This window comes from Octopus bimaculoides, chromosome 2, assembly GCF_001194135.2.
Source record: "Octopus bimaculoides isolate UCB-OBI-ISO-001 chromosome 2, ASM119413v2, whole genome shotgun sequence".
Lineage (NCBI taxonomy): Eukaryota > Metazoa > Mollusca > Cephalopoda > Octopoda > Octopodidae > Octopus > Octopus bimaculoides.
The window spans coordinates 63,233,544-63,246,972 of record NC_068982.1 but is presented as its reverse complement, the minus strand read 5'-3'; the positions used below and the strand labels follow the sequence as shown (position 1 = coordinate 63,246,972).

At 34.3% G+C, this 13,429-nt stretch overlaps 1 protein-coding gene across 4 annotated transcripts in view; it reads left to right on the top strand.

Moving 5' to 3' along the window:
* The window catches only part of LOC128251080 (probable serine/threonine-protein kinase DDB_G0282963), a 332,943-nt gene that overhangs the window by 231,931 nt on the left and 87,583 nt on the right, over nucleotides 1-13,429 (top strand). The gene's annotated exons all lie outside the window — the stretch shown is intronic.

The window sequence follows — 13,429 nt, the reverse complement described above, 5'->3', positions numbered from 1 at the left end:
GTGGCTGTGTGGAGGCGCGGGAGTGGCTGTGTGGTAAGTAACTTGCTTGCCAACCACATGATTCCGGGTTCAGTCTCACTGCGTGGCACCTTGGGCAAGTGTCTTCTACTATAGCCTCGGGCCGACCAAAGCCTCATGAGTGGATTTGGTAGACGGAAACCGAAAGAAGCCCGTCGTATATATGTATATGTATATATATATATGTGTGTGTTTGTGTGTCTGTGTTTGTCTCCCCAACATCGCTTGACAACCGATGCTGGTGTGTTTACGTCCCCGTAACCTAGCTGTACGGTAAAAGTGATCGATAAAATAAGTACTAGGCTTACAAAGAATAAGCCCTCGGGTCGATTTTCTCGACTACAGGCGGTGCTCCAGCATGGCCGCAGTCAAATGACTGAAACAAGTAAAAGAGGAAAGAGAAAGAGTAATATATTCTTCATGCAATTTTTTATAGAGTACCCCAGCATATATGTATATTACAAAATTTGCATACATAAATTTGCTCACGACATTGACACACATACTTCACCTTAGGACCTTGGTTAATTAATAAATGTTATTAGTGAATGTACTGATGTAGAAATTAGCGTACGTTGTACAGGCTTTGCTTGTCGTGCCGAGAGCGGATATTGAACCAGCAACACGTATAATGACTGTACTCTTATCTCCAGACTATAAACCTGTCCTCTTCCTCAATAGAATGACATTAGAAAATTCTTGATCCTTGAGATTTTCTCATTGTCTCAAGTGGAGCTGGTCATAACTGCCCATTGTTAATTATGGTACATCCTCTCGATGCGGAGATAATTTAAATGCATCAAGAATTTATGCTGTATGTCATATGATTTAGTTGTGTTCGTCTATTTTTTTAAAATACGTGTCACAGTCCACTCTGAGTCATTTCACATAAATCATTTTTGTTTGAGTATTGCTTATGGCCATTTTAATGTCGCTGTCCTCTAAAAGACGACGATACTGCCATTTAACCCTAGCTGGTTTATGCAGTGCGATTCTCGCACTCGATATTTATTGTAAGCGAACGATAACCCCTGAACCCTAGCTCCATGACCACTAGACAACGTGGGTTCAGTCTGTATTGGCTCTCCTCGGTGGTGGGTATTCTTTTGCTAGGCATGGCAGCAATTTAACCTCGCTTGTAATATATAAAAGACACAGTGATATACAATCACTGATTTTGTAATTAAGAAATTAGTCCGATAGAAAATTTCTGTTCGAGATAGAAGCCGTATACGAACCAAAAAGTATTGTTGATGGCCATAATATACATATAATACTTCCTATTATAGCAACATCATATTAAGTGTTACAGTTCTTATGACCACTGACTAAAAACAGAAATAGTTAAATGACATCTTGTGTCTTGAAGGCGATATCAGTATCGCTCTTTTGTCCATTATATGAATGTGGTTCATGATAATAAATTTCTCAGTTACTCTCAAATTGGTTGCCTTTAAACTATTACCGTTTTGTGTGGTTCTTTCCAATATACAGCAGGCTATGTCATTGTTGAAGCAACGTCTCTCTTTGGCAGAATGTACATAAAGAAAGATGCTGGGTTTTCTTTATGATGGTGTTTTTGTCTTTGAAAGTGTATCTTTTGTAGTATGTTTATAGCAGCATATTGTCTCTTCTGGACACAGTCACAATACTCTATTAATTTCTAGCCGTACCAGCCTGATAGATGTTTCATATATATCTGTAATAGTTATTCAATGGGAACGACTCAGTTTTTGTTGATTAAGGAGAGAAATTCAACACTGAACATCTTTACTGCACATTGACTTGGACTAGTTCGCAATTTCGCCACCGGTATATTTTCTCTTTTTGTTTTTACTAATGTTGATTATGATCGTTATTTGGTATGTAATCAAACATAGTGTTGTATATATTGAAAATTCCCCTGCTTTGATCTCATTAGTTGTTAATTTAAGAAAAATACAACTACATGTCACAGATTAATAACGTATTATTGCGGGTTCAGAAAAGTGTTTTTAGCGTCAAAAGATGTCAGTCTCTTAAAAATCCACAAGAAACAATATTAGTTTGTAAATCTTACAGGAATACTCAATAAACAAAAGTTCCGTTCATAAACATAGTATTGCATGTGATCAAGCAGTATATCGGTTTTCAAGATACTTAGCGATGTGCCAATGAAAAGTTGCCAAACAGATTCTACACGAATCTGACACAAGCTTTGAACACATTTTTGAAGTATTAACAGAGTAACCCTTTTTCTGTAAAAACTACTGCAAAATTGGTCTTTCGCTTTTGATAGTCTACAATATTCGAGTAAATATTATTAAGGCGAGAAGCACTGTCTTCTCTTTCGAGAAGCTTCAAACGAAATCATTAAAATAACTTTGAGTAAATTACCTTGTCTTTTTTATGAAACCAAGTCCTTTATTTTGGGAAAAGATAATAGCATTGTTACAAGTTTGGATAGACAATCGTATGATTGCTCCTTGGTTAATACCCATTTCTCATAGCAGTAGAAATATACTGGTCAGTACGATTACCTTTTTCATTGACATAGTAAAATGCATAGAATATCTCTTTTTAACCAATGCTTGTCTTGGTGGTCTACATCACACCTAACTATCCGTTATGGCAAGCAATTACTTTATGGTGCATTGGTAAGTGTTCCTAGCATAAGCCACAAAATAACCTTAAGTTCTTGAATATCAATACAGCTCATTGGCCACATCTCACACTAACAAAGAGAAATGGCAGAAGTGCAGCCTGCAATTGAAGAAAAATCAAATTGCGAATGAAATAGAAAAAAATCTAAAGTTCATAAACTGCAGACTTTTAAAGTTATTTCGTACAGTGGGCTCAAAGATCATCTCGCCTGTATTGTTTGTGGTCGCATTACATCTAGAAGCTTTATATTCATATAGTTTCAACAAATCCATCAGCGCACTACTTATGTGTCCAAAATTGTCTTCATGTACTGCCTGGCCGACAATCCCTTTTGGACTAAATCAATGCTGAGTGGCCATCTGAGAAAGCACGGCGAAAGCTATCAAACTTGTTATAGGTATAATATTTTGCAACAAGAAAATAGATATGCTCGAAATCGAGTTGAGGTCAACAGTATACATATATACATGTGTTTGTGTATACTTATAAGTTTTCATCTCAGAAAGATATCAATATCGGCAACCAGCTGCTGGTGCTCTTCGAACAACTTTCAGAGCTACAAACGTTTACTTGTCAGTTACATCATCAGACTTGTAGTAATTCAGTGATTGGCCCATTTCTGATATTGTTCACAAATTCCTATATAGGAAAAATAAATGTTTAAGTATATTCACTATCTGGGATCGTATAATAGTAGTACTAATCAGTAGGGATAGTAATTTGTTGTATCGATTGCTGCTATATCACTTCTTTAATTGTTCTATACATTACTGTTCTTAAGAGAACATAATAGCAATCCTGAAGTTTTCAAATGACTGGAAATTTCGGTATGGTGGAAGATCGAAGCTTAGAAATAGTTATTCGATTAGGAAGAAGAGACCAAGTGAAATACAAAACTAATCTAACGAATAGTTAATTAACTAAATAAATTATGGTATAATACTTGTCGAAATTTAAAACAATTTCTGTTCAATTACACACGCCTCTTTAGAGTTATGTGTAAATAGATTTCAGCACCTATCTGTTGAAATCGAGAACAGTAATTGCTTCTAACGATTTTCTTAATTATGGAGTAAATTGTAAACATGTCACTAATAGCTAATAGCTAACCAAATTAGTGAAAATGTAATTCTATTACAAACTCGTCTGAATATCAGACGTGTTTAGAGTCGCATCAGCCGTGTTATGTGCGAAAACAACTGAACAGTTTGACATAAAAAGATTTGAATCAAGTTCTGCAACAAAAAGTCTGCCAGAAAATGCTCGGTTTGACTTCAGACCAAACTGAGTCAAACTATTTTTATTTACTTCATTAAAGCAATTTGTGTGGGTATGAACCACAAAACCAGATATAGTTTCTGTTCTTTATCTGTGTCTTTTATTTTGCCGCCTCTAAAAAAAATTTAGCATCTAACTAGAAGAGGATAATCAATACATATCTGTATAACATATAACTAGATTATCTAAAACTTAAGTGCAGGATACTAGTTGAGATTGAGTATAAATCTTTGCACTTTAGTGAATGCATGTAAATTGTGGACAGGGAAATAAAGACAGAGGAATGTAAATCGTTAAAGCAATGACTCAGTATTTCATTTAATACAATGTTCAGCTGTATGGCTAAATATGTCATATGACAGGTTGAAAGAATATACAAAGTAAAATACTGTGTGTTTAGAACATATGAAGCTTAAGATAGCGTAAGTTAAGGAGCAAGAATTTATGGTTTACAATATAAGACAGAACACAAATGTTCGCATGCATTTGGAAAATGCTTGTATATGCCTACTTATGATACATTGTTAGATATAAGAACAAATGAATAAAATCTATTTCTAGTTGCAAAAAGATATGATTTCTAATATAAACCAAAAAGAAAAAAAAACTGAATGGATTTAGCATGCATTCAATATCATTATTTTCATTGTAAACTAAATTATTGAAACAACTGAAGCTCGAAAATAATAGAAGCAGCTTACATGATTATCGCATTGAAAGTCTTTTGAAATAGAACAGCTCGTAAAAAGAGAATAATTTAGAATATTTTATAAAATTAATATGTTGTCCTTGCTGTTGATGTAATACTATAATCTTGCTTGTTTATGTACATTGTCAAACATATCTAACAAAATAAAAGTATTAGGAAACAAAAACACACAAATGTCTTAAATAAAATCCCAAGGTCATTAACGATGTATGGAATTATTTGATGGAGTTTCAGCGGATTTTAAATACAAATCATCTTTTAGTTAGAAATATCCTCGTTCGAGCAGTATTCAAAACATACTAAATATTATTAAACCATCGTTGTTTGTTAGAAGTTACTGTAATGTATAGTATCAACTATCCATTTACTACAACTAACTTATAGTATGAGGCGTAAATACTTAAATTATGTCCAAATGGCTTCCAAAAATGTTTTTAGTTGTCATTTCTATATTGAAATTTTTTTTAATGAAATTTTTTTACAGAGCGCTGTAGTGGATATGTTGTAGGTCCTCACTGCCACTCGCTTAACATCACTTTCTTGCCTTCGAGAACAGTTGTGTTGCAAACATTCAAGCCGTACCACCGATTTGTGACTAAGAATTACTCGTATCACTCTCCTCCAGTTATATCCATTAAACGTCATAAAGTACAAATATGGAAAGTGTTAGCTGAAGCTAACCAGTAGAAAATGGGTCAGAACTAGTATCACCTAAAGAGACTATCATCCTACCATATAATCTCTTATGATTTTACTCCATTATTTTGTTTACTGGATTTCTAAAATCCTGCCTTATGTCACTGGTCATTTATCCTGAAATATATGCCTGTATGGATGAATACAAAGTTCAGTCGCAAATTCCGAGGTTTCTTTTAGGCTTCCATTTTCCGAAAAATAGTTTTCCTTAAAAACTGTTTCAGAGACTCATGCAAAATTTCCAAATTAATTTAAATAGACAAATAGTTTTTCTGGATTTTAACTTGTTACTAACACACAAGCACTATGTTTTGTTTCACTCTGGGAGATAATTTACTACCTATCTCTAAACAGTATCTGCTGTCCAACTTACTTTGTATATATTAACTTTTTCCCCGAAGATGTGGTTTGCACCAATGTTAAAGTCATTTATATGCCATACATGGATGTCAGCATCAACGATATCTAGTTAATCTACCACAGATTTCTCTTACCAGTTCATCTAAATTAATTTGTTGTATCAACCGCTCTACGAATTTTAAAAAATGCCATCAGATTCCCGAACATTTGTGTTCTGTCTTATATTGTAACCATAAATCTTTGCTCCTTAATTTATGCTATCTTAAGCTTCATATGTTCTAAACATAGAGAACATTTATCTCAACTGACGTCTCTGAAGCTATTATCCTCAATAGCTTCAATGCAGATAAATATGTTAAATTTCACACACCTCGCACACCGATACATGTGGTACAGAAGTCGAATCATTTGCTTTTCTGAAATATCTACATACGTTCCTCTTCGTGTCTATGTATAACTCTAACCTTTGTACAGGGACTGTAATCGCCGAAATGTCAGAAATTCCCTATATTGATCGGTCAGTTTCGGCTAATTCCGTAGCCTCATCTGTAGGGACCGCTCAACTCGGTGCATAACCTATCTACTACTGGAGGTAGCAATATAGTACAAACAACGAAACCCAAATGTTAGTCAGAAATCTAGTGATGGCCGAGAGGGTAATAGTATTAGCTAAGAAAAATACCTTTATCAAAGATCAGAAACAGAACATCGCCTCGAACCCCAAGTTCCGCCTGATTAACCGACCTAAATTGGAAATTGGGTTGGCGAGCAAGTATAACCTAAGAAAGATCAACAATAATATAAAGAGAGCATCTAGTCTCTCCTTATGGCGTATACAAATGAGATTATTTCATATTTTAAAGCAAACCAGTGTATAGGCAGGGCAAGGTTCACCCAATTTGATATAGTAGATTTTTCTCCGTCCATATCAAAAGGATAACTAGTTTGATAGGGAATTTACTGACGATAGGGATAGGGATATAGATGTAATTTTGCTGGCTAGGAAATCGCTGCCGTTCAATAAAGGTTCGGCATGGTTCAAACAAATTACTCCAGTAGGTTCATTTGATGTGGGGGTGAGAGCATTCGACAGTGCGGATATCTGTGACCTCATAGAATTATATATACTGGAGGCATTAATGAAGAGGTTCCATTACATTTTTGGTCTATAGAGATGAGTCTTTAGCTATCTCTAGAGGTGCAAACGAGTACACCATAAATAGGCTTAAGAAAGATCTTATTCGCACGTTTATTTTCCTCTTCTTAATGTTACAATTGAGACCACTCTTACCATAGTTAAATTTTTACTTGTTACGCTAGATTTGTGTACCTGTTCATACAGACCCTACAGCAAACCAAATATGCTTTTGTGTTTAAGAACCTAGTGAAGGGTATTAGTAAGAGGATTTCGAACAAAAAAGAATTTTTTAGTGCTGCAGCCACCTACTACAACGAAGTTTTGGCGGCCATCTTTCTCACTGAACGTCAAGACCTGCGTGGGAAGGATATTCCTCAGAGTAGTGGACAAGCACTTCAAGCAATCCCACAGGTAATGACTATAATTCTATAGACACAACTTAAGGGTCTCTTTCAGTTGTGCGCCTGGTGGTAACGAGCCTGTCAGCTCGCTTCAATGTTTCTAATAATCAGGATATATTTACATTGCTGACATCTAGAATTGAGATTTAGAAGACGATATGTTTTATAGTGAATTTTGTTTTCTCTTCCCGACAGCAAGCCAACTATTCTACTCATGAAGTGTGAAGCTTTTTTTTTTTTTATCAAATTACAGCTCTTAGTAGAGTTAGTGCGCTGTGGAAAATAAACTATATTTCCTAATGGGAGTTAGTTCAGTCCCAACATTTCCGGACTCAATATTCCTGATAGACAGCAGTGTTATATTTGCATGATAGGATTCTTTTTTGGTTTTTTTCTTCTCTCTTTCTTTTTCGTCCCTTGTCAAAATCTTTGAAATATTTATTGTATCATAATTTCTTGCTTTTTTTAAATTCTTCTAAATACAATTTTGCTAATTTGAATTATATTCCATTATCAAGATACAGCACAGATTTTGAATGTAAAATATTTGATATTGCATCATCATCACAATATAAATTAGTGAATAATAATCAAGTGTAATAGATAATTTAAGCAAATATTCAAGAAAAATTTGTATCAAATAACTGTTATACAATTTATATTCTAAAAAATGTCGTGTTGAGACAGAGACAAAGAAAAAAGATTTTACTCTAATATGAGACTGATAAATTATTAATTAGATACGGTCAGATATTACTCTCAAAAGTTATTCGAAAGTCAAACTATATTTAATGCACTCTATGTTTTAATCACCGCAAGTTATCTTATGCGTAATATAAGGAAAGTAGAGTTTTACTTCATATGAGTTTTATTTCATGTGAGTTATGCATAAATCGTTTATTCACCTGAAATTGCAACCAATTATCTTACAAACCAACACGGTGTCATCTACACGATTGCTTAACATGACAAAACTATCAGCCAAACATCTTTAATAACTTGACATATTACAATTAGAGGACACATCCAGCAATATAGCTCTAAACACATACAAAGCATTAACTGACCAAGGCTGGAATGAGTTTTTTCTTATAGATGTCATGCGTTTCGACCAGATCTAATCTGGAATCGAAATTACAATCAATACTCATACCTATTTATTAGCAAACCACCCTCAGAAACATCATCATGTTTGCCGTCGTCGTCGTCGTCGTCGCCATCATCATCGTCGTCGTCATCATCATCATCCCTAATATTATTTGCACGATCGGTATCAGGTGATCAGTCAGAGCATGAATGGCGTGAACAGTGTGTATAGAGTCATATAAGATAATTTCACGAGATGTCAATTAAAATAGAGTCTCTTCTGTTGTTATGAGAATGCACAAAGAAAACGGTATCATTTTGTTGGGAGGTGTTTATCATTCATATGTACTGTGATTGTTAGCATATGTGCTTGTTTTATTATTACGTGGTTGTTGTAAATACTATGTACTCTATGTGATGTAACACAAATGGGTAGAACTACGGAGAATGTGAGTTGTTGGTGTAATAGTGTCTGTTATCGATTATGTAAGGCTATATTGTGCTATTTTATTGGGTGCCAATTGTGTTTAGTATATGTTAAATTATATTTCTAGTCATGATTCTATACAATGTGTACTATTTGAGGTATTTCATCTTTATTGGTTTGTTAGTATAGCGTATGTGTACTGCTTTTATAATGTTAAATATTTGCCATTGGTTTAAACAAGTCTTGCACAGGAAAAGAAAAAGTATCTAGCCGGGCTGTCGTTTGAAATAGGTATAACTTGTGAGACCTGATATGGTTTTTTATCTTTTTGTTCACTTTCTTCTTTACCATATGTAATAATCCAATTGCTATTGGCATTGATTTCACATTCATTCTCCCCATCTTGCTTATGTCAAGACTATTAAAGTTTCACAAGTGTCTCTCTAGCTTTTTGCATGCAATATTTTTGTAAAAATGGATCGATATGTCTATGAGATTGAAGATACTTCTGTGAAAGTCGTTCATACTATGTGGATAGTTTTCCTTGATCATTTTGCCAAGCATCAGTAGGGCATGGTTGTCATAGATGCATGTTGCTTAATACAACTGCAATTAAGAACTGATCGTGATAATACAGACAAAACTGTTAGCGTTAAAAGCATACACACTTTTGAAAAAAATACCAGGAATATAGTCTACATACTTTGATAAATAAGTCTAAACAATTGTCCATTAATCTTAAGCAAACTCAATTAGAAAAGGGCAAATGATTGCCCCTAGAGGTCAAGTGTGTGCGTTTATGTGTGTGTGTGTATGTGTGTGTGTGTGTGTGTGTGTGTATGTGTGTGTGTGTGTGCGTTTCTTTGTGTGCATGTGCGTGGATACATAGATAGGTATAAATGTATTGCTAATCTGGCGAAGGCAAGAACAAAACTCAGCAATATATTTATCTGAAGATGATATTTGCCTCATACAACACATAGTATTCGCAAAACTAATTGTAAATAATATATTAAAACTTTCATTGCTCAGAGTTTATCTCTAGCATACTTATAACTGAGTAAATCGATTGTTTACATCTGCATGTTAAATATATACAAATCAGAGTTAGTAATCAACAAAATGTTAATTTTTGCCTGTATTGACTTTATTATTATAGTAACGTTCGAAGATGAATGATGCTTCGTGTTAAATTCTTATCTTTGTCCTATTTATTGTTTTATTTTCATCTAAATACTCATTCTCGGTAATAATCACTTATTCAGCAAAAGCAGTCATCATTCTTTGTCGGTTATAGTTTCGTTTATAGAAAACTACTTATATATATATATGAGAGGTCAGATTGATATACCAAATTGGTTTGCTATAGCACAGACAATTCTTGTAGCCAAAAATGAAAACAACTAGTTGGCAAAAAACTATCGGTCCATTGCTTGCCTAAACCTTAAGTACAAACTGTACACAAGCTGCCGCAACTAATTCCTCCAGGGTCATTGCGAGTTCAACAACATAGTGATTGATGAACATGTAAGAAGAAAGAAGGGAATGTGGGGATGTGCCGAACAATATTTGATGAACAAAGCTGTAATATGTGAAGTGAAAAAATACCGGAGGAAACTTTTGACATTATGGCTTGATTATAGGAAAGCATTCAACTCTGTTCCTCACTCATGGCTGCTGAAGTGTCTACATTTGGGAAAAGTGCTTGCCACCTTAATTACTGTCATTCAGAAGCTCACAAAGACCTGGTAAACAATTCTTACACTTAGAACTGAGAGCGGAACGATCGTTCCGAATGTTATAAATAGTTTAAAGGGGATATTCCAAGGAGACAGTCTTTCTATAATCCTGTTCATTTTAGCATTAAACCCATTATCATAACAGCTACACAAATCATAGCGACATGCTATGGTCTGCAACTGCTAGAGATATCACTGTAACTCACTTTTTTTTTAGATGACCTCAAGATTGATGCTCATGCTAATAATGCCAAAAACATCTGGACTTAATAACATTTTCAGCTGACATAGGAATGGAATTTGGCCAAAAACGTTGTTAATATTGATTTTTGAATGGAGAAAATCAGTCTCTCAGACCCAAACTTTATGCAACAATGGTCTCACTGTCTCTCCTTACCACACAAAGAATGCTACAAGTAGCTATGCATTGAGGAAAACTGCTGTAATCCTTTATGTCGGATTGTTGTAATGCCCACTCTGGTATAGCAGTATAGTTATTAGACACGTAAGACCACGACTATCTATGACCGTCTACTACGTACTTTGTCTTGACACTAACCAATGTCACATTATTTATAGCGACTAGCATATACCATACGTCACGTGGGAGAGGTGTACCATTATTACTATTATCCCCACATCTCCCCTTTTAATTTTTCGTTTGTCTTTCTTAGGTATTGTCATTTTATTTCCTTTAATAGCAATACTTTTTATATCACCCCACCTCCATTTTTTTAGTTATTTTTCTTAGGCAATAAATATTTTTTTCCGTTTGGCAACCACTTCCAGGGACTCCATACATTTTTGTTTTCTTAGACTTGTGCGCCTGGGTCCAATCACCTGTAGTGGGGTGGGTACTTGAAAAGTATATAACCATTCCAGTGATTCTTCCATTCTCTTGGGTTCGTTCTCAACGAATCTTTTTTTCAGTTGGTTCATGTGTCTCTTGTACATGCCTTTTCTACTGTTTACTAAGTATAGCATTTTTCCTATGCGTTTAGTAATCATGCCATCTTCTCAACTCTGTTTACCGTTCTTATATGCCCTCACAAATACCTTTACGCCAATTTTGAAAAATCTTGCTGTATTTTCCTTTGCAATTCTTTTCTTGCAAGGCAGTATTTTGTCGAAGACTGACTTTACTTTCCTCGCAAACATCAGCTCTGCTGGTTACATACCTGCTGGTGTCTTTCGATTTGGTGTCACACGGTATACTCTTCAGAATTGTTGTAGAGCTATCTCATCCGTGATTTCCTTATTCAACTTTCTTAGGGTTCTCTCGAGCGTATCGACAAAGCGTTCTGCTTGTATGTTAGATCTGGGATAATATGGTGCCGTAGTTACATGTTCTACTGCGAACGCTTTATAGAGATTTTTAAATTCAAGAGACACAAATTGCTTTCCATTGTCAGACACTGGGATGCCAAATCTCGCAAACAGCTCATGTAAAAAATTTGTCAGACTTGAGGAGGCTGGCTTTTTACCACTTACAAATTTCTGGCCATCTGGAGAAACTATCATCTACCGTTAAGTAGTATGAACTGTTTAAAGGACCAGGGAAATTGATGTGTAGTCTCGACCACGGAACATCTACTTTTGGCCAATCTTTACATTTTATCGTCGATAATTTTGCTGTTAGAGCACATCCTCTACAGCTTTTCGCTAAATTTTCGATTTCCCTATCTATTTTTGGCCAGTACACGTAGTTAAGCATTTAAGCTTTCATCCTCGAAATACCAGGATATCCAACATAAAATTCCCTCAACATTTTCTTTTGCAGTGTTTCAGGTATCACTACTCTCCATGCATACATCAGTGCGCCATCACAAATTGTGTATAGGTTCACGTCTTGGTTTCATTTCACGCCAATCCTACGTATGTATGTATGTATGTATGAAATTATGCATGCATGCTCGCGCGCGCGCATGTCTGCTTCTGGGCTTTCCAGAAGTTACTACCAATATTCTTATGTTAAGCATACAAATGCCTCGTTTTTTTACTACTCTCTTTGGTAATCATAAGTAGAGAATTTCGGTGATATTGATGTTGAAAATTATTTCACTCTGAAGCATATTGCATATATCTCCGATTTTACCAAACTTCAAAGCACTCTGGTTTCAAACATTTTTATTCATTTTCCCTATCTTAAGTTTTATGCCTATTTTTATTTATCGTTCGATTCGATATTGCAATTTGTAGACATCGTGATTTATGAGACAGCGACCATATATTCACAGCTTATTTAGCGTGAAGGAACATCCACAATATTTCGACATCGATAATTTAATACAAGTATGCATTTTGATACGAAGTATAATAGCATTAAATATTTCAATTTGGAGGACAAAAGCAAAATAATAATAATAATAATAATAATAATAATAATAATAATAATAATAATAATAATAATAATAATGATAATTACAACAACAACTTCAACAACAACAATAGCAATAATAATAGTAATAATAATAATAACAACAACAATAATAATAGCAATAATAATAAGGAAAACGAAAATTAGATGGTTGTCACTCACTCCCGTGATTACACGAAAGTTTCCAGATTTTGAAATGGAGATATTTTAAATGGATATGACATCTAAATAGAGATTAGATCATGATTTAATAGCTAGATACAGCATAAAAGACAAATTCATTGAATAAAAAAGGATACAAGTGAAATGAACGTTTAAATAAAATATCTATTATGAAAAGAATATCGAAATAAAATACACTTGAGGGAAGTGCTATCTATCTATCTATCTATCTATCTATCTATCTATCTATCTATCTATCTATCCATCTATCTATCTTACATTATATTATGTGTGTGTGTATATACATGTGTTTGTGTGTGTATGTATATATGTGCGTTTTATATTAAATATAGATATTTGTGCATGTATATATTTATATATATTGTGTGTGTGTG